Raw genomic sequence first — 20,718 nt, 5'->3', positions numbered from 1 at the left:
GGGAAAGGTCTGACTCAGTTACTAATTGAGGGTGACTTCTAAGCAAAGGTACATGTAGGGAAAGGGTGATCCTTTGTGCACTGAATTTCCATGTGGTGGAGTGTATCTTTCACCTTCAGTTCCCTGTGTAGCTCTTGGTTTCCTCTAGACAGTCAGGCTTCTCATTGCAAATCTCCTTGGTCTTAATGACTGAATAGTCTGATAGAGATTCAAAGAACCCTTCTCCTTAAGCCTCTTTGCATGTTCTGGTTCTACAAGTTGGGGCTGATAATAGGATGGGTTTCTGTCAATGAGTCACATTCTAAACTTCCTTTTGCACTTCTCCCTTCAGGACCATATTATTATAACCCAATGTCTCATATGTTAATGTAAAGCACTAGCAAAATGTGTCTTTGGCTGATCCACAGAGGCTAGCTACCTGACGTGCTCAAGTCTTAATCCTATCACTCAGCTGTGCTCTGTAGCTGGAAGTTCAGGGCTCAGTCTCTGCTGATGTCTAAACTTCATGATTGTTACACAAAACAATGAGGTATGTTTAAGCTTTGAGATGGCTATTTACGGCAATTCTGCCTGTGCTAGACATTAAAATCCATTACCTTTATTTGGCTACATCCATAACAAAGCAGTTTTATTATTTGCTTTTTCCCTGCAAAATTCTGTTTCCTACAAAGGTGGGGAGGAGGGGGGCGGAATGGGAATCAATTACTTCTGAAATTAAGTAAAGTTTGTTTCCAAATTAGAAGGGACTTCAACAACCAAGGTTTTTTTTTTTAAAGGCTTGGGTAATAAAGAATAATTGGAAGAGAAAAAAAAATCACCGCAGGTTGTATATTGCCACTTCCTCCTGCATTGCAGTTAATGCAAACCTTTGATTAGCCTTCTGAAAAGACCACACATTGAATAATTTGAAGCAAAAGGTTAATGGTGTTATTACAACTATTACCCCTTTTAAAATCATTATCCTTTTGTTTTTTGTGTCTATATTACCTTCACCTTTCCATGAACCCACTTTACCAGCTGTTTCCCTCTGTCATAAAGTTTGCTGAACATCATCCTAGGAATAGGATAAATGCCATGTTTTATCAATCAAGCCTAAGGGAATTCTCAGCTTCTCATAACCCAAACTGTAAAGGGAGATTATTACAAAGTTTCTCTTTTGATTTTTAAATTGGCTATAAGTGAAATATGTACCTAATGTCAAGGTGTAAAATGATACAATAATGGCTGCTTTTGCTCAGGAAGTTTTACAGATTGGCAACGTGTGAAATTTAAAGACTTGTACAAAAATCAAATTCAATTCTTTTTTAAAATTACATATATAAGGGGAGACAAGGGAAAATTCCAGGCAAATAATCCCAAGCAAACAGTGGGAAAATACACAAAGTTTAAACAAAAAAGGGTACTAGATGGACATATTAATGGGTCAAACTATCAACAGCACTAACATGACTTAGGAGTCTTAAGTCTCATTTTCAAAAGTGATTTTAGGGATAATCTTCAAAAGAACTAAGTGATGTTGGATGGAGCCAAAGTCCCATTGACTTTCAGCAAGACTTAGAGTCGTAAGTGCCTAAAGTCCAGATCCTCAAATATATTTAGGCACCTAATTCCTATTGAAATAAGTGAGAGTTAGGCACCTAAATCTTTTGAGGCTGTAGACCTAAGACACTTCTGAAAATGTGTGTGAGGCCCCTAAGTCACTTAGGCCCTTCTAAAGATATTACCTATTATATTGAGACACTAAGGGCCAGATTTTCAAAGGAACTCAACTCCCACTTAGGCACCTAAATGAAGTTGCTTGTGAGAATAACGGGAGATGCTGGAGCTGAGTACTTTTGCAAAACTGGCTACTTCATGTAAGCACCTAAATGGGAGGTGAGCTCTTGAAAAACCCAGCCATAAAGGCCCAATCCTACCCACAACCTTCCTGTACCTGCACCAGTCCTGGATGCTGCAAAACTGATACAACTCTTTTGTGTGGGAAGCTGGAGAGAAGGGAGAGGGCGGTGCAGGATTCCAATGACAAACTGGAGTCTCTTTATTAAGATATCCTTTACAGATTCATAGGTTATAAAGCCAGAAGGGACCACTGTGATCATCTAGCAAGACCCCCTGCATAACGCAGGTCACATGATTTCCCTGAATTAATTCCTGTTTGAACTAGACCATATCATCTAGGAGAACACCCAGTAATGGAGAATTCCCCACAGCCCTTTGGTAAATTGTTCCAATGGTTAATTACACTCACTGTTAAAAATTTTACTCCAGGGAGGTAAAAAATTAAGCTCAGTGACAACTCTTGGTCTATGAACAGCTGGTTCAATAGGGAAGGGCGGGGCAGTGGTTGTCCTTGGTGGTGTTCAGCAGTATCACTGCTGGTTTCCTCAAGCTAGAAGACATAGACATATTACTGTGAACCCACTGATCCTGAATGTGGCTGAGCTGGCATGAATCCCAGGCCTGACACATTCACTCTTTTATTGCAAATACAGCAAAGAGCCTTGGATGTTTTCCCAGTGACACTGAACATTACAGAAGCAGGAGAGGTGGCATAACTGGGTGTAACTGCAATTGTGGAGGCAGTGGAACATAGTGCTAAGTCAGGTTTGGTTATCGTTACAGCACCTATGGGCCCCTATTAACAGCTGTGGTCACTTTTGTGATCGCCCCTTCTTCAGTCTGTAATGGTCTAGTTGCTGAGCTTTGTTCTGTCGTAGACACACTGTAATTCAACCAAGCATAGCCGATAAAAAGCACAGAGGGCCTGGGACTCATTTACTCCGGCACCACTCTACACCAGTGAGTCTCAAACTTTTTTTTTCGCGGACCACTTGAAAATTGCTGAGGGTCTCGGCGGACCACTTAATGACCTTTCCAAATGTTGTTTGTACCGTTAGCTAACTATTGTAAAGCGCTTTGGATAAAAGCATTATATAAAAACAAAAAATTAATAATAATTAACTTTTTTTGTTCTACAAATAAAAGCACACAACTCATATTGTAATATCAGTAGTCTTACCTTTCTAATGCGATGGATGTGCCCTGTCCCCCCGCTGCAGCAGCCCCCAAGCTGAGGCTGGGAATGAAGGGGGTCTCTCCCTCTCTCCCCTGCTGCGGCAGCCCCTGAGCTGGGGCTGGGAGGGAGGGGGGGTCTCTCCCTCACTCCCCCACCACAGCAGCCACAGAGCTGAGGCTGGGAGGGAGGGCCATCTCTCCCTGGCAGCCACAGCCCTGGAGCTGGAGAAAGTCGCCTCTTTCTCTTGCCGCCGCAGCCCTGCATGTCCCAAATTCCCCCCACCCCCAGTTCTCACCCCACTGCCTCCTCCCACCTACCCCCTATTCCCCCAAGGCCACCACCTCACCTTACATGTGTGTTTTCTCCAGGGTCCAGGCACCTAATTAGTAGAGCCACGCCTGCGCGGCCGTTCATTCTCTTGTGTGTGGCCGCCCAGGCGCGCACCTTAGAGGGAACTATCCGCTGACCACCTGAATGGAGCTCGTGGACCACTGATAGTCCACAGACCACAGTTTGAGAACCTCTGCTCTACATACCACTACAATTACATTTACACCTACTTTAAGGCTCCTTTATGCTGAAAGAATGGTGGAAAGTGGCCTTCGGACAAATAAGTATTGGGCCCATGAGGTCTGATTCTCTACTGTTTTGCTGTCTGTGTAGTCATTTATGTTTGGGCACATCAGGTGTAAAATAACATACACTTCTGGTCTGGTCACATTTTATACTCACTTTGCACAGGAGGAAACACCAGATTTGTAAAGGTATTTAGGCACCTAAACCTGCATCTGCCTAAAGATACAGATTTAAGTGCCTAAATAGCTTTAAAAATCAGGCGCCTAATGGCTACCCAGGGTTCAAGGCAGAGGAGCAGCAGGCCCATAAACAAATGCTTTAAGGCCCTGACTAAGAAACTCAAGCATGTCTGTAACTTTAAGCATGTGCGTAGTCCCATTGACTTCAATGGCACTTCTCAGTTAGACACATGCTTAACTGCCTTGCTGAATGGGTGCCTCACTCTCAAAGAATGATGTTAACATGAAGTTAAAATATGGGGGTATCGGTGCCGAATGGCTTGTCAGATCTTGTCTTTTGAAGAGGTTTCTAGTTCAAAGACAGATGGGAGCTTTAAGGCTTTAAATAAAGGTCATAGTAAGGCAGGGGTCGGCAACGTTCGGCACATGGCTCACCAGGTTAAGCACCCGGGTGGGCCGGGTCAGTTTTATTTACCTGCTGACGCGGCAGGTTCGGCCGATCGCAGCCCCCACTGGCCGCGGTTCGCCGTCCCGCGCCAATGGGGACGGCAAGAAGTCACGGCCAGCACATCGCTGGCCCCAGCGCCAGGCAGGCGGCGCGGCTGGAGTGGCCCAGGCCTCAGTGCCAGGCAGGAGGTGCAGCTCCAGCGCCGGGAGGATGGGCAGCGTGGCACGACCCCAGGAGCACACCGCGGCCCCCAGCCTGCCTGCCCCAGGGAACAGCAGGTAGGATTGGGCCTGGGGGTGAAGCATGGGTGGAGGGGCATCAGGCTATTTGGGAAGGCAACGCCTTCCCATGCCTATGATACCCGCCGTCCATGCTCTGTGGATCATACAGATGTCACAGAAACACACTGTCTAACAAACTGAGCTGCTTTGCTTGGTAGTTCATTAACCCTCGTCTGAGTTCCTTTAGATAGTACTGGGTCATTTTAGTTAGGTCTGAATGTACGTGGTTTTAACGGTTCATGTGCATTCACCAAGTGATTGCAATAGTCACATTTTAGAAATTGAAAAACAAATCTTTGTAATAACTTCGCATTCCTAGATTATAATAACATTTACCTTCTCCTTGCCACAGCCTTTGGAGTTAGAAAATAACCATGTTGTATCATGGAGAACAAGGATTTTTTCTTTGTAACTAACTACTCAAGGTAGTCATTCGGCATCCTTTGTTATCCATTTCCACATTTTCAGATCTTGAAGACAGCATCAGTCAGCCTGTTCGTAGATTACATGTAGATCCTGATCTCACACAACACGGATACAAAATATTGTATCTGTCAGTGTTTGCCTACACAGGAAAATTTGCCAGTGTTACTTTACCAGTATAGTTATACTGCTGATTTTATACTGGCATAACTCCCTACATTGACACTTATTTGGAATAATAGAGGTCTTTACTCAGCATAGTAATTCCCCTGTGTAAATGGGCCCTATGTGTGAAGGAAGAAATGGTGAGCAGAAGAGGGAAGGCAGAAGAATCAGATGCTGTATTAATGAGAGCCCTCCTGTAAGGCCATTGCATTGTCTTGTAGCTTTTTGCTGTTGTAACAGCAGGAGTGAGGTCACTGAAAGAATTGCATCATCTTGGGCTTGATCACTTTGCTGTCAGTGGGAGCTTAGTCACCATGAAACCCTGTATCTTGAGACATACCCATTCCGTAGTGCAGACAGAACTTTAAACTGGCTATAATATTGGGGATGGGGGGAACTTTTCCAGCAAACTTGTTTAGGTAACTAAAGAAAATATGGGAAAAAATATAGGCTTTAAAGCAGTCAACTTTAGAACTTCTCAAAGCTTCCTTATGCCAAAATATTAACAGTCCAACCTTCCTAGAGTACTGAAAAGTATCTGTTAACAATAATGCCTCTACATCAGTGTTTCCCAAACTTGGGACGCGACTTGTGCAGGGAAAGCTCCTGGCGGGCCGGGCCAGTTTGTTTACCTGGCGCGTCCGCAGGTTCGGCCAATCGCGGCTCCCACTGGCCGCGGTTCGCTGCTCCAGGCCAATGGGAGCTGCTGGAAGCGGCGGCCAGTACGTCCCTTCTGCACAGGCATGGTCGTGAGGAGATTCCGTGGGTAGAATCCTGGCCGCACTGAAGTTTTGAAACTGACTTCACTGGAACCAGGGTTTTGCCCCATGATTTTAAACCCTCAGCATTACCTTTGAATTCTTCTGGCAGACGAAGGGTTTGCCGCTGTCATCCCCTCATCCCCACCTTCAGACCCCTTAAAGCCCCCAACATCCATCGGAGGAAAGGGGCGTCTGAACTACTTCCTCTACCCCCTGACTTACAGTGACTCCACAGCTTTCCCACAAGCCGAGTTACCACAAAACCTCCCTCAGAATTAGGGACGGAGGGAGGGGTCCTACTGCACACAATGTGAAGCAGCATAAGCTGCCACCAACTCTGCAGTGGCGTTTGCTGCTGTGCCCTGCAGTTTTGAGAGCTGGAGATTCTGCAGAGCTTGTACAACACCCCCAAGACCTCCTCTCTTCCCACATCCAACAAGCCTATTACACCACAGACCTAACTACTAGGAATGATCTGACATTGTAAATAACAGGGACCATTTTCCCTGTTTCCCTTTAATAACAGAGTCATTGCATATCCATTCTGCAAATCACATTGTAATGGTAGATATGGACCAAATGTTCTGGTATTAGTTAAAGCTTCTTTACTAAGTTAGACTGAGTCACAAAGGCTCCAGGGATGTTCCTCTCCTGCAGATCGCTCGTGCTGCCTCAGGCTGCTGACTCTGCTTGCCCATCCATCGTAGCTCTTCTTCTGCATTCCCTTTTGGTGTAAAGCAGGGGTCAGCAACCTGTGGCACACGTGCCAAAGGCGGCACGCGAGCTGATTTTCAGTGGCACTCTGCTACTGGCCTGGGGTTCCGTCTGCCAGCTCCTTGCCAGACGGGGTCCTGGCCGCTGGCCACTGGTCCCAGGGGCTCCACTGCCAGCCTGGGGTACCAGCTGCCGGCCCTGCTCAGCCCGCTGCCGGTCTGGGGTTCCGGCCGCTGGCCCCCTGCCAGCCGGGGTCCCGGCTGCCAGCCCCGCTCAGCCTGCTGCCGGCCTGGATGGACGGAACTTCAGGCCGGCAGCAGGCTGAGCGGGGCCGGTGGCCAGGACCCCGGCTGGCAAGAGGCCAGTGTCAGAACCCCAGACTGGCTCAGCCCGCTGCCAGTCTGGGGTTCCAGCCACCAGCCCCGCTCAGCCCACTGCGGGCCTGATGTACCAGCCACCGGCCCCACTCAGCCCGCTGCCAGCCTGGGGTACCAGCTGCCGGCCCGGGGCTTTGCAGCCGCCCCCAGCTGTGGCCCACTGGCCCCAGCCTGGGGCAGTGAGGGGTGCAGACAGGGGCAAGAGGGGGCACAGCTCAGCACCCCCACCTTAAAAATTGTTCCAGGCCACTGGAATATTTTTAAGTCCTGATTTGCTGCTTATATCAGGCCATGTGGAACAGCACACTGTGTTTGCAATTGTGCGTGCCCTTTATCACCATTTTTTTTCCACTGTGAGTTGCGGGGTACATTTGACAAAACATCAGCTCCTAAGAAAGCAAAGTCAGATGTTCATTTCAGCCTTCTTGGACAGACACATTTGGATTTATTCAAAAGAAGGACCATGCTGTTTGTGCTTTCTGTTGTGAAAGTGTTGTTTGTCACACATCAAGTGTTCGACGACATTTTGAAACAAAGCACGAGAAAACCTTTCTTGACGAAGCAGACGACAGAATCGATCAAAAAGGCAGTAGCAGGATATGAGAAGCAAAACAGTGTTTTTAAATGCTTAAGTGTAAGTAAAAATCAAGTTACAGAAGGAAGTTACAAGATTGCACAGTGCATTACAAAAAAATGAAAAACCATTTACAGAATGGGGAATATATAAAAGCAGTTTTTCTCAGCAGTTTGGTGGTTTTGTTCAATGATTTGCTAAATGAAGATATGATCATATCTAGAATAAAAGAACTGCCTGTCTCTGCCAGAACAGTTGAGAGATGCACAAGCGAAATGGCAGAAAACATTAACGAAAAGCAGACGACTGCATTAAAAGACACAGCAGTGTTTAGCGTTGCAGTTGATGAGAGCGTGGATATAAATGACGTTCCACGTTTGGCAGTTGTTGCAAGATATTCTGCTTCCGATGAAATCCAAGGGGAACTTTGTTGCCTAAAACCCCTGTATGGCACAACAAAGTGGATACAGTGGAAAGTTTTGTAAACCATTTTGAAGAATGAGGAGTTGACATCAGAAAAATATTTTGTGTGACAACAGATGGTGCTCCTACCATGGTTGGAAAACAGAAGGGATTTGTAAAGTTACTTGAACATCAAATTGGCCGCCCGACAATCAAATTTCATCGTATCATCCATCAAGAAAACCTGTGTGCTAAAATTTCTAATTCGGAGCTTAATAATGTGATGAATACAGTGGTGCGAATTGTGAATTTCCTTGTTGCTCGATCTGCTTTGACTCACAGACAGTTTCAAGCACTCTAGAAGAGATGGACAGTGCTTATAACGACATTCCACTTCACAGCAACATTCGGTGGCTAAGTCGTGGCAAGGTTTTGGTGCGCTTTGTAAACTGTTTTGATGTAATCAAGGCTTTTTTGTCGGAAAAGGGACAAAACTACCCCGAACTGGATGATGATAAATGGCTGTGTAAGCTCACGTTTCTAAACTGACATCACCGCTCACCTAAACGATCTCAACCTCTGTCTCCAGGGTGCAGGGCAAATGGTTCTGAATCTTTATGAAGCCTGGAAGGCATTTGTTGTAAAACTAGCAGTTTTTTCTCAGGATATTCGAACTTCTACTTTCTGCTACTTCCAACACATAAAAGAGCTATCGACACATTGCACTGTCAGTGTCGATGAGATTGGAATGTACATGCAAGAACTGGAATCAGAATTTTCTGACAGATTTCAAGATTTCCAATGATTTGGCCCAATGCTTCTTTTCTAATTAAACCTGAAAAGTTCAATGAAAGCGACTTGGATTTGTCTGTATTTCAGTGGATGGGTGTTGAAGATTTCAAAATGCAGCTCATTCAGTTAAAAATCTCAGAATTGTGGGCATCAAAGTTTGTAGATCTGCGGAGTGCACTTGAAGCTACCAAGAGAGATCATGGGGCCTCTATTCTGACCTGCTGGACATCCATGCCAGTGAAACGTAACTGTTTGAAGAAATTGTGTTTGCAATGCTTTCAGCATTTGGATCCACATACCTGTGTGAACAGGTATTTTCACACATGAAATCTGTCCTCTGTCCGTCTCGGAGCAAGTTAACAACTGATCACTCAGAAGCCTGTGTGGAGCTTAAAGTATCCAAATACGTGCCAGACATTGGAAAACTCAGCAAGGAAAAGCAAGGGCAAGGATCACACTAAACTGATAAGATCTGCATCTTAATTTAATTTTAAATGAAGCTTCTTAAACATTTTAAAAACCTTATTTATTTTACATACAACAATAGTTTCGTTATATATTAGAGAGAGACCTTCTAAAAAAGCTTAAATGTATTACTGGCGCGAAACCTTAAATTACAGTGAATAAATGAAGACTTGGCACAACACTTCTGAAAGGTTGCCGACCCCAGTGTAAAGCATTCGATTGTTTCTGCTTTTTGCTGAACCCCCCTGTCTTTAATAATCCATAGCAACAACAGGGGCAAACAGAAGCAGGCAAATGAACGCTCGGCCACCGTGCTGCAGAGTAGCTGCTGCACATGAACGTTTCCGTTGCATTGTTAAAGACTGTATTGTATTGGATCGTGTTGAGAGTCGTGTGTGGCCAACAGGCAGCTCTTCAGTCAGAAATTATCTAGCAAATAGTGCACTTCTGATCTTTTCAAAGAGTCTGGAGATGCCACCAGTGTTTACCTGTACATAAGAGGCCAGATTTTCAGCAGGTGCAAACTGGTGTCCTTCCAGTGAACTCAAAGGAGCTATGTTGATTCACTCCAACAGAGATTCTAGTTTATAGTAATGTCCTAAACTAAAGATTGGACCAGATCCAGTGTGTTCTGATCTGAGGTTTTGGTGTGGGTCTATTTCTAGGCCTAATTTAATTTATGTCTCAAAAGAGCTCTCCATATGAAGCTATGTAAATAGAGTTCAGACCAGGAATTGTCAGGAGGAAAGAATCCTCCAGCCACACCCATTTTTCTCCATCCATGCCCTCTGAAACTGTACACCACTCAGTGATTCCCCTGGGCAGGGAGAATCTATCCTTGAGTGGACGTGCTGGGTATACGGTAGCTTTGTGCCAGGGGCTCAGCACCAACAGATCCAAGAATCTAGTCCAATATATACTAAATAATACATTGACAGCCCCACTAGTAAATTACCTTCTAATTCAAAGACTTCCTACTGTTGGCCAGATTTCTCACATATGCAACACTACTGACATTTGTCATTTGAAATTTCAAAGCTTAACCTTGTATTAACATTACTTTTTTGCTTTAAATACTGTTAGGCCTTGTCTGGAAGGCTGCAAGAACAAACATCTGTCAAGATAAAATGTGCACAATTAAATTTTGAGGCCAATAACTCAATATTTGTCTTTCTAAATATACCAGGGATAGTGTGACACTCAAAAAGATGATCTGTGACATTAGCACATTGTTGATGGACACATATCAGACCAGATGGGCACAATGTATTTGCTTCAGCTTTTGAAAAGGCACATACTAACAATCTACAATGTGTAAATGTCACCTTAATTGTCTGAAAAATATTTGACTGGCCTTTCAGTTACCAGTTACAGAATAAAAGTAATGAAAGACGGTACGTGATAGGAAATGTCACCAATATTCATTATTCTTCACATGGTGCTCAGCTGGGGATGTCTCAGAGGACTGACACTTCATTCCCAGGGCAAAATTTTGACAGATCAGTGCTTAGTGAAAACTCACATGCAGCAAAGGGATAGAAATTTTCTGCCCCATCCCAGGTCTCCAAAATAACCTGTGGAGGGGCTCTTCTGCAAGCCTGATACAAGGTGTGGACCAGGAATCGGAGGACTTATGTGGAACCTAAACAATGCATAGTTAGGACTTCTGTTTATTGGAGTTTATTAACTTCATTTTTTGAAGTTTATTTTTAGCAATTTCTGAGTTTTATGTAGCTGTCAATCAAGGTTTTTTGGACTTTCTCTTTGTATATACTGTAATGTGTAATGGTTATTATATACATCATGCATTACTGTAGTACATACGGTAATGAGTACTCTCTTTGTAATGTGCCCTAGTGCACTTTCATGTAGTACTGTTTTAAACAGCAATACGGTAAAGCATACAAGGGACCTTACAGAGCACACCAGCCAGGTCTACATGGCCCAATTAATATGGAACACGTTAGTGTGTTTAAGAAATCACACTTTACGCTCCAGATGGACAAGCCCTCTGATACAAGTAACATTTTCTAAACACTGATTTCTTCTTCTTCTTTTTTTAATCGGGATGTTTTATCAGTGTTTTTCAGTTAACACCTAAAATCAGAAGCCCTATGCGTAGCATTTGTGCTCACTTTCTGCAGCGGGGTGAATTTCTCCATGTGGTCCAATTCTGCTGTCCTTACACTAGTATGCTACAGACATTCCCACTGAAACCCATGAGACTGCCTCCAGAGTACGGTACTACTGAACAGACAAAATTCACCCCTGTGCAGAGATTCACATGAGGCTTATGCACCATTTAAGCCCTATTTTGAGGTCTTAAGTAGGAACAATCATGCCTATCCCTTGGACTGACTTGTTTAAGTAAGTAGACCAGATTCAGTCCCGCCTTACTGGCTTCCTATTTCTCTTGTGTACTCTGTGCTGTACAGAACACATGGGAAGACATGGTCCCTTAGGGTGACCAGACAGCAAATGTGAAAAATCGGGACAGGGGTTGGGGCGTAATAGAAGCCTATATAAGAAAAAGACCCAAAAAAGCGGGACTGTCCCTATAAAATCAGGACATCTGGTCACCGTATGGTCCCTCCTCAATACTAAAGCAAAAAAATTCTGCTTTCTAAAATCAGTAGTCTGGCTATCCCAAAGAACTTGAATCACTCTCTATGTAATAGTTTTGTATATTCAGTTAGTTTGCTTGTATATGAATGATACTTAAGCATAAGTACACGTGTTACAACACAACAAATCCAATTATGAAATCCAGATTTCTTGAATTAGCATTTAGCAGTTTTTAGGAGCAGTATAAATTATGTTTTGCCCTGTGTAGAAAATCCTGATCAATTTCTTTATTGATAGGCTATTAATTAACATCAGAAAGGCTTTCTTGGCAAAGGCAACCCCCTAGTGCAGTGTTTCCCAAACTTGGGATGCCGCTTGTTTAGGGAAAACCCCTGGCGGGCCGGGCCAGTTTGTTTACCTGCCGCGTCCACAGGTTCAGTCGATCGCGACTCCCACTGGCCGCGGTTCACTGCTCCAGGCCAATGGGAGCTGCTGGAAGTGGCGCGGGCCAACGGATGTACTGGCTGTCCTTCCCGCAAACTCAAAGTACACCGCTACCCCGATATAGTGTGACCCGATATAACATGAATTCGGATATAACGCGGTAAAGCAGCACTCCAGGGGGGCGGGGCTGCGCTCTTCAGCGGATCAAAGCAAGTTCAATATAACACGGTTTCATCTATAACGCGGTAAGATTTTTTGGTTCCTGAGGACAGCGTTATATTGGGGTAGAGGTGTATTGATAACTTATTCTATCTGGGCACTGGAACTGAATCCAAGATTATTGAACCATCTTGAAACTTACATTGTCAGATCCATCTAAATTCAATGGTTTGATCACAGAAATTATTTCCAAGTTAACAGATGACAGTGGGGCTATTAGCAGCTGCTGTTGGGAAACTGTCCCTGTGGTGTTTTTACCTTGCTTCAGAAATAGCCTGAGACCAATTGTTTTGTGGAGTTTCCCAAAGAAGAAATGATCTTGGGTGAAATTTTTTTACCATAAGTTTTTGGGGCCGGGTCAAAACAATAATTACAACTGTTTGTTTGTTATAGCATTAGCCCTCTATTTAACAGGTTAACTCATATATTGAGTGGATTTGGTCAAGCAGCTATTCCCTACACATGCCAAAATAAATATGTAAGAGAAGTGAAAGGAAAACCCAACAGTCGTGCGGTAATGAATACCTTCTTGCTTCATTGATCATCTCTCTGACTTTGTACTAGCACTCAGCACTTGCTCTTTCTGGTTTCTAAAGCACAATTAAAACACAGTGCTACAATTTTCAACATTCATGTTATAATTTCAACATGTTGTTCAATTAAACTGTCTTATGTGCAACCAAATATTTGCGAGGAGAGTTTTTTGGTGAAGTTGATAAAAGGGTCACTTATCACATGGTAATTTCAATTCAGGAAGGACTTGCCGATGGATCCGTCTGAAAAAAATATTAAAAGGTAATGATCTAGAATAAATAATATTTGGTCACAGATGAGCATTTCCCATTGATTTTATATCCTGTATGGTTCTAATTATATTTATTCAAGCCCCGTAATACTTACTTATTATATATGGTATCTGTTCATGTTTGATTGTCCATTTTTATAATGCAATCTTATTTTAATTAATTTATACCAGCAAAGAGCAAACAACTTGCAAATTTTGATCAAACTGCATAATATGCGTAACTGAAACAACTTTTTTTCTATGCTATCTAATACATAGAAAATGTAGCCAGCTTTTTTCTCTTTTATCATGCCTGGGGCATATTTTCTAAGTCAGATGCATGAAATTTCAAAATATACTTGTACCTAAGTGTAACAGGGTGGCTCCAGTCTCCAAAGAGGTGGATTTTTGATCAAGAAAAAGACAGAATTGAAGTTTATTTGAACAATCCAAGAGGGGAAATTGAGGCAGGCTGCCTGTATTGTGACCCTAGGCCAGTGAGGGGCAACCTGTGGCCTGCGGGCTGCATGCGGCCCATCAGGGTAATCCGCTGGCGAGCCACCAGACAGTTTGTTTACATTTGCACGGCCGCCCGCATCTCCCATTGGCCGGGAACGGCGAACTGCAGCCACTGGGAGCTGCGGGCAGCCTTGCAAATGTAAACAAACTGTCTGGCAGCCCGCCAGCAGATTACCCTGACAGGCCCACAGGCCGCAGGTTGCCCATCACTGCCCTAGACCATGAGGGGGCACACAGGAGGAAACTGGCCTGGTTACAGTAATGTAGGCAGGCAAATACTCAATGTGCATGTGCAATCAAGTATGTGCATGTGCAATCAAGTATTTGCATGAGGCCATGGTTGGTTAAGTCTGAATTGGTCACATGCTTGTGCAAATATCTACTTGTGCACAAATGGTTCATTGTATTTGATATCAGAAATTCAAGCTGTGTTGATCTGTTTTGATGGTGGGTGCCAGGACTGCAAAAGTGCAAGTAACCAAATGTGGCCAAATTTGAGTGGCATTACAAGTTATGGCCAGGTTATGCACCAGGTTGGAATGCCACTCACTCAAATTTGGCCTGGCCACCCTTGCATCATGCCAGCAGGGAAGCGGCTCCACTGTTATGCCATCCAGCCCCAGTCAGGAGACAAGGGGCGCCTCCTCATTGTGTCCCCGCCAAGCTCAGGTTCTCAAAAGTGTGGGGAGGGGGCCCAATGGGCCGTTGTCCCCTGCCCCCATCTCCAGCACCTGTAGTTTTGATTGGCTATGTAGATGATGAGATTCAAACATTTAAAGCTTTATTACCGTTAAAACTCAAATTGTCAACATTACAGGTCAAAATATACAAAGTAAACTACTAAATTCTCAGTTTCTCAGATCCTTGGCCTATCTGTAGATTTTGACTACTATTGATGGAAATATTTTTTCATCGGTTTGTGGGTGTACAGTGAAATTGAAGTTTACCGACATTTACCAGTAAAAAACTAATCCTTCCAAACCTAGCTATAGTCCAATAGAGTTTTGAGTTATAGTGATGTTCTGGGACATCTTGAAGTAATCACGTCAGAACATCTACCTGAAAGCCAGGGCTGGCCATTTGAAAGACATTTTTTCCTAATTTAGGTAACTGACTGAGTCAGCTGGGAATATGGCATTTGAGCTAAGATGCCCCAGTTGACTTGGACGTTTCACATGAAGCCAAGCAGGTGTTCTTCAAGTCTCAGGAGTGACTGAAGGACAGGTGTGGGAAGAACGTGGACGGTGTTGTAACCCTCAAGGATATTTACTTCTTAAATTGCAAAACTCCTTCCTGAGGACAAAATGGGAAATGAAGTATGATCACTGAGGTGCCTGGATCATCAGGTAGACGCACAAAGGGCAGACTCATGTATGATCTAAAAGAGATGATGTGAATCTATCTAAAATTACATTAATTGTTTTCCTATATATAAAAGGTGTGTCCTTTTGTATTGTTGATAAATAGTTCATGCTCCTAGTTTTCACATATCTGCTGTTGTTTTTGTTGTTTTTACTTAGGCCTGGTCCACACTGGGAGGGGGGGGCGAGCTATGTCGGTCTAAGTTACACAACTTCAGCTACGAAAATAGCATAGCGGTGTCTTCACTGCGGTAGATCAACTGCTGACACTCCCCCATCGACTCCACCTACGCTTCTCGCGCCGGTGTCGACGGAGTTGACGGGAGAGCACTCGGCAGTCGATTTATTGCATCTTCACTAGATGCGATAAATCGACCCCCGCTGGATTGATCGCTCTGGAGGTAAGTGTAGACATGCCCTTAGTCCCCACTTTTAAGAGTTAAAAACAGCAGCAGGGCTCCCTTTTAAATTTTATTCCTTGTATCTTTCAATTATTACCTTACATGATAAGTAATTGTAGGGAAGGATTTAGCCTTATGGTGATCTGCTCTGGGTATCATGCCACTCCATTACATTTAATAGAGAGGGATTGGTGCACGAAATTTTTGCACGAAAGGTAGTGGGGATTGGTGTCAATGTCAACCCAATTTGATTACACTTAAGCACCTTTAGCTGTTAGCCTCATCTAGGAGCCAACTGATAACTTAAGAGCATTATGAGTTTTCCTGCTTGCAATCTATTTTTTTCACACTATCAATTTGTGTCTTAAATGTGAGAACATTTTTATAAATGTATGCTGCATTTTGCAACTAATTTATGTTACATGCATTTAAATCACAGCTAGTTTACTTGTAATTGATATAATCTTCTCACCAGTATTCTGCCTTGACTACCTCTATATATGGCTATATATAGTCAGACACTTTTTTTAAAGCCACCATTAATGGGCCAAGTCCGGATCTTCCATTTTACTTAGAACCAAGCTTCTGGTGCAAATATTCATGTTTCAGATACAAAATTCACCTGCACTGAATATTCTCCAACATTCATTTGTTTGCTGGGATATTCACAGAGAGCAAAGACAAAAGGGGGTGTGAACACAGGCAATGCAACCTTGCTTAAAAAATCCAAAGGAATATCTGTGGGTAATTTAGTAGTATTGCCCCACTCTGTTTAACATTCCAGGTGACTAAAAACTGGCTAGTTGGCGAGTGGGGAGTGACAGGAACAATAATTCCCATTCAGCACTTTTTTTGATTGGTACAGAGACCAAAACGAAGAGGATAAAGTCAAATATAGGGCAAAGCTCCTGGTCATGCACATTTACTGCAAAGAGGAAATCCCACACACTATCTGGTTTTTGGTGGCTATAATAGGAGTGCTAGGAATGAGAACATAAGAATAGCCATACTGGATCAGACCAATGGTCCATCTAGCCCAGTATCCTGTCTTCTAACAGTGGCTTGTTCCACATGCTTCAGAGGGAACGAATAGAATAGGTCGATTATTGAGTACAGTAATCCATCCTCTGTTGTCTTCTCCCAGCTTCTGACAGTCAGAGATTTAAGGACAGCCAGAACATGAGGTTACCTCCCTAACCATTTTGGCTAATAGCTATTAATGGACCTATTCTCCATGAACTTTTCTAATTCTGTTTTGAACCCAGTTATACTTCTGGCCTTCACAACGTCCCCTGGCAGCAAATTCCAAAGTTCTGTGCATTGTGTGAAATATTTCCTTATGTTTGTTTTAAACCTGTGTGACAATACGGTTCTGGCGGAACCCAACTGAGAGTGCCAACTCAGGACAAATTGCTCAAATAGGGCAGTTACAGCCCAAGGCTGGGGTTTTTTCCACCTCTAAGGCAAACCAAACCAGCCAGACTAAGAGGACTTCAGTCTCACCCCACTGGCTAACTGCAAGTCTCACAAGCAATCTCCTTAGATACTCCAGTTTCCCAGTATTACCACCAGTACCACTCGTTATGGGGACAAATGGTTATGAAAACCAATACCCCAGTAAAAGAAAAAGGTTCTCCTGATCCCAAAGGACCAAGCCCCAGACCCAGGTCAATATACAAATCAGATCTTACCCACAAATCACGCTGTTGCCAATCCTTTAGAATCTAAAATCTAAAGGTTTATTCATAAAAGGAAAAAGATAGAGATGAGAGTTAGAATTGGTTAAATGGAATCAATTACATACAGTAATGGCAAAGTTCTTGGTTCAGGCTTGCAGCAGCGATGGAATAAACTGCAGGTTCAAATCAAGTCTCTGGAATACATCCCCCGCTGGGATGGGTCCTCAGTCCTTTGTTCAAAGCTTCAGCTTGTAGCAAAGTTCCTCCAGAGGTAAGAAGCAGGATTGAAGACAAGATGGAATGAGGCATCCGCCTTATATAGTCTTTTCCAGGTGTAAGAATACCTCTTTGTTCTTACTGTGGAAAATTACAGCAAAATGGAGTCTGGAGTCACATGGGCCAGTCCCTGCATACTTTGCTGAGTTACAAGGTGTATCTGCCTTCTCTCAATGGGTCCATTGTATAGCTGATGGTCCTTAATGGGCCATCAAGCAGGCTAGGCAGAGCTAACACCAGTTTGTCTGGGATGTCACCCAGAAGCATAGCATAAGTTTGAAATACAGACAGTATAGAGCCAATATTCATAACTTCAACTACAAAAGTGATACACACATATAGACAGCCTAATCATAACCAGCAAACCATAACCTTGTCTTAGACACCCCATTTGACCCCCTTTATACAAGATTTGCATGCCACTACAGGACCTTGGTTGCAACAATGATCTATATGGTCCCAGATTATATCAATAACGTCACAACCTGTTGCCTATTAATTTCATTGGCTGACCCTGGTTCTTATGCTATGTGAAGGGGTAAATGCCACTTCCTTGTTTGCTTTCTTCACACCAATCATGATTTTATAAGCCTCTATTATATCCTCCCTTAGTCATTTCTTTTCTAAGATGAACAGTCCTTGACTTTTTTAATCTCTCTTTGTATAGAGGTTGTTCCATCCCCCTAATCATTTTTGTTGCCTTTCTCTTTACTTTTTTCCAATTCTCTCTCTTTCTGAGAGAGGGCAACCAGAACTGCATCCAGTATTCCAGATGTGGGTGTACCATGGATTTATACTGTGGCATATTTTCAGTCTTATTAATGATCCCTTTCCTACTGGCTCCTAGGGTTGCCAACTGTCTAATTACACAAACCCAAACACCCTTGCCCCGCCCCTCCACTGAAGCCCTGCCCCTGTCAGAGCTCGAGGCAGCACACGGAGACCCCCTGGTCCCCCGCTCCCTGGGACCACAGGAATGTGTAGGCCGCTTCCGGGAGCGGCACAGGGCCAGAGCAGGCAGGGAGCCTTCTTTGCCCCGCTATGCCCCCGGACTTCTATCACCCTAAAATCTCCTGGATTGGCTTCAGTAGCCTCTGGGAGATAAGTCCTGATTCCGGAAAACTCCCGGCAAAACCGGGAGGGTTGGCTAGGGTTACCATTCGTCCGGATTCCCCTGGACATGTCCAGCTTTTCTCAGTTAAAAATAGCGTCCGGGGGGAATTTGTAAATGTCCGGACTTCCTCCCCATGCAGAGTGCGCGCGGCTGACAGGGCAGCCGGCCGGATGGTGCCACTTGCATGGGGCTCCGGCAGCCAGAGAGAGCCCCTCCTCCGCTTCCCCTTCCTCTCCCCTACAGCTGAGATCACTCCCCTCCTCTCGCTCTCTCGCTCCCTCCCTCCCCGTCCCTGCATTGGCAGCCGGTGGGTCGTTCGCAACGGGCCTCCGGCAGTCTGGAGCTCCTCCCCCTGCCCAGCGCGCCGCTCCGCAGCACTCTATGAGGGTGGGAACCGGGCTATGCGCTCCGTGGGGGAGCACGGCAGCGTGTCGGGCTGCATGTGGAGCCCAACACGCTGTTCTGAGTGGCACGGTAAGGGGTCCAGGGGGTCGGAGAAGAGGCAGGGAGGTTCTGGAGGGGGCAGTCAAGAGACAGGGAGCAGGAGGAGGGTTGGATGGGTCGGGAGTTTGGGGGGGGGCTGTCTGGGGGTTGGGGGTGTAAGGTTTTGGGCAGTCAGGGGACAGGTAGGGGGTAGGATCCTAGGGGAGCAGTTAGGGTGGGAGGGGGAAGTTAGGGGACAAGGAACAGGGAGGCTTAGGTAGGGGGTGGAGTCCTGTGGGGCAGTTCGGTAGGGTTACCATATGTCCAGTTTTTCCCAGACATGTCCGGCTTTTTGGTCCTCAAATCCCCGTCCGGGGGGAATTGCCAAAAAGCCGAACATGTCCGGGAAAATAGCTTTGCCAGCATCCCAGCCCCAGTCCCCTGCTTACCTTGCGGCTCCCGCAGGCTGCGAGCTGCAGGCGGATTCCCCCGCGGCGGCTGCTGCTGCTCCCCCCAGACACCTCAGCTCTGTGTAACTGAAGAGCCGAGCTGCCTGAACGCTACCGGCTTCACGGTTTGCCGGGCAGCCCCCAGACCTCCAGACCCTGCGCCCCTGGCTGGGCGCTTCCCCTCCCAGGCTCCAGCCGGGAAGCGCCCAGCCGGGGGCAGGGTCTGGAGATCTGGGGGCTGCCCGGCAAGCCATGAAGCTGGTAGCGCTCGGGCAGCTGTTTCGCGGTTGGGAGGGAGGAGGGGGAATGCGGGGTGCTCAGGGGAGGGGGTGGAGTTGGGGCGGGGACTTTGGGGAAGGGGCGGGGCGGGGCCTGGGCCCCATGTAGTGTTCTCTTTTTTTTAATGAGGAAATATGGTAACCCTCGGGTTGGCAGGTCTCCAAAAACCAGGCACCCGGCAACCCTCGGCACAGAAGTAAAAAACCAGAATGTCCGAGGAAAACCCGGACAGGTGTCAACCCTAGCTGAACAGTGAGCCAATGTTTTCCAAAACTATCCACGATGACACCAAGGTCTCTCTATTGCAGGGGTTCTCAAACTGGGGTTCGGGACCCCTCAGGGGTTCGCAAGGTTATTACATGGGGAGGGGGGGTGTCGCGAGCTGTCAGCCTCCACCCCAAACCCCCTTTTCCCTCCAGCATTTATAATGGTGTTAAATGTATAAAAAGTATTTTAATGTATATGGGGGAGGGTTGCACGCAGAGGCTTGCCCTGGGAAAGGGGTCACCAGTACCAATGTTTGAGAACCAGTGCTCTATTGCACAGGTCGCAGGACCTGCTGCCCACCAGACATTCAGGAGCTTGTTTCAGACTCCCCCCCCCCTGTGGTCCTGCAGCTCTGCGGTTTCCCTAGTTCTGACTGGGCCACATGACACAAGCTACCAACAAGCTTTACCCTGTATGCCCCGCCCCCTGTCGTAGCCCCGCCCCCTTGACTTCCCCTCCCAGCCTGTTTACCCACAGCTTGGGCACATGGTAGGTGTGCCCGCTGATTGGCCGCGCTGCCGCCTGTCCTCCAATCAAAGCTTTGTTCACGCGGCCCTGCTGCCACCCTATTGGCCAGACGTGGGTTATCACGCAGGGTGACGCACACGAGGCGTGTGCCGGGAAAAGACCCATGACTGAACAGGGAGGCGGCAAATAGTGGGCCAGGGAGACGGAAGGTGACCAATAAGACGCAGCGGTGGGTGGGACTTTCCCCAGCTGAGCGCCAGCCGAGTCGGACGGGTTTAAAGCGACCGGCGGCAGTTG

Source organism: Malaclemys terrapin, chromosome 10, assembly GCF_027887155.1.
Source record: "Malaclemys terrapin pileata isolate rMalTer1 chromosome 10, rMalTer1.hap1, whole genome shotgun sequence".
NCBI classification, from domain to species: Eukaryota; Metazoa; Chordata; order Testudines; family Emydidae; genus Malaclemys; species Malaclemys terrapin.
The sequence above is the reverse complement of the archived record's forward strand: the minus strand, read 5'-3'. Positions refer to the sequence as shown.